Below are 2,119 nucleotides of genomic sequence, written 5' to 3'. Positions count from 1 at the left end.
AGATTTACATCGGCGAGATATAGAGTTTCAGGTTGGGGACAAGGTGCTTCTGAAAGTGCCTCTTATGCGTGGGGTCATGAGATTCGGGAAAAAAGGAAAGCTGAGTCAGAAGTTTATAGGACCATATGAGATTTTGGATCATGTGGGTGAGGTTTCTTACCGGTTAGCTTTACCAGCTGCTTTAGATAGAGTGCATAATGTGTTTCATGTGTCTCGCTGCGGAAGTATGTGAGCGATCCTTCACATGTGTTAGATGTAGAGAACATCGAGTTGGATGAGTCATTGTCTTATCTTGAGGTGCCGAAACAGATTCTTGATCGCAACGTTAGGAAAACTAGGCATGGGGAAACGGTGTTGCTTAAGATTCTTTGGTCTAACCATGAGGTTGAAGAGGCTACTTGGGAGGCGGAGGAGGCTATGAGAGAGCGGTATCCGTCTCTTTTTGATCAGGTATGTGTGGTTACGGGGACGTAACCATGTTTCTTTTAGGGGGGTAGGAGATGGTCGCATAGAGTTTTTGCATGTTTTATGTTGGTTTAGTACAGCTAGTTGTTATTTTGAGTCAGGTTGAGTGTTGTTTTGGGAGGTGTGTTTTGAGTTTTTGTTTTGAGTTTTGGTCATGTTGTTGCGTCAGAGTGGTGTTAGTGTGTTTTGTTTTGGTTTATGGGTTGAACTTCGGGGACGAAGTTCTTTTTAAGGAGGGAAGACTGTAATACTACGGTTTTATGTGTCTTTGGGTACTCTATCGAGTGGGGCTTACTCTGTCAAGTAAGTAGCTTTTTGAGCAAAACAGTAGTCTGCCTGTAGGGTACTCAATCGAGTAAGTTGGGGACTCAATCGAGTAAGGGCCACACGATCGAGTAAGTGTGTTTTACGGGTTGAGTTTGATGGGTTTTGTTAATAATGCGAGATTAATATAAAAAGGATTCGTCACTTTTCCTTAAGCTCTTTTATCATTCTAAAAACCGTTTTGAGAAGAAAAGAAGTTACGTAAGTTGTGTTCTTCGCATTGTTAACAAATCCCCAAGGCTAGGAGTGTCAGATCATCTCGTTCTTTACGCCGTTGTGATCGTTGTGTCGAGGGTAAGCTTTTTATATAACTTTTATAATGTTTCATTAAGGTTGGTTAAACCCTAATTGGGTAATATTGTGAGTTTTGGGTGATTTGTATGGTTGTGGTAGTAATTGTATGTATGTATGTTATAGGAGGAGGTTTCGTGGAGGAGAGATGCTGATTAGCTGCTAAGACCGTCTGTGGTGTTTGCTTTCCAGGTAGGGTTTCCCTACTCAGTATTAATTACATAGCATTGTTGGTGATTGTTGTTGTGGTTGTTGATTCCTTATCGTATTGGCGTTGGTTTTGGTAATTGTTGTTTGTATAAGATGATTGATTGATAACTGTCTGTGATCTTGGTTTGCAACCCAAGTCACTACGTTTATCGTATCTTTAATTGTTCTAAAATTCATCTTTATATGCTTGACATAGAAACATATGAATAATCTACTTAAAATTGATCCAATGGACAATTATAATGATAGATTCATTATATGTCCATAAACTTGAAGTTTGTGTATGATCAATTATAAAGTGATATTGAGTTAATAAACTCAATTAAGGGAAACTTAATAAACTATATACACCCATTAAATCTTTATAAATAAGTCTATTAATCTATGTGATATCTCTCTTTCTTCACCAAAACATCATTTGTGTCAAGAAAGCTATCTTTTGAATATTTAGGATATTTATTCTAAAGATAGAGTGGAAGTAATATTAAGACACAAAGAATGCTTTGAGTTTTGTATACCTATGATTCGTATACCTTGAGTAGATGAGATCTATGTAAGCTATTTGTATACCTTGAGTAGATGAGATCTATGTAAGAGACAATAATTTTTATACATTTCTAATCATAGTAACTACGTGAGGACACCAAAAGAAGACGTTCTAAAGGTAACTACGTGAGGAAATCAAAAGAAGTTGTTCTACTACGTGAGGAGACCAAAAGAAGAAGTTATTAAGGAAACTACGTGAGGAGACCAAAAGAATGTACTTAAAAGAATATGACTAATGAAAAGACTTAACATAAAGATTCTTGTTTGATTATGATCAAACTAA

The sequence above is a fragment of the Silene latifolia genome, chromosome 5 (genome assembly GCF_048544455.1).
Source record: "Silene latifolia isolate original U9 population chromosome 5, ASM4854445v1, whole genome shotgun sequence".
Taxonomy (NCBI): Eukaryota; Viridiplantae; Streptophyta; class Magnoliopsida; order Caryophyllales; family Caryophyllaceae; genus Silene; species Silene latifolia.
This window is presented reverse-complemented; position numbering follows the sequence as displayed.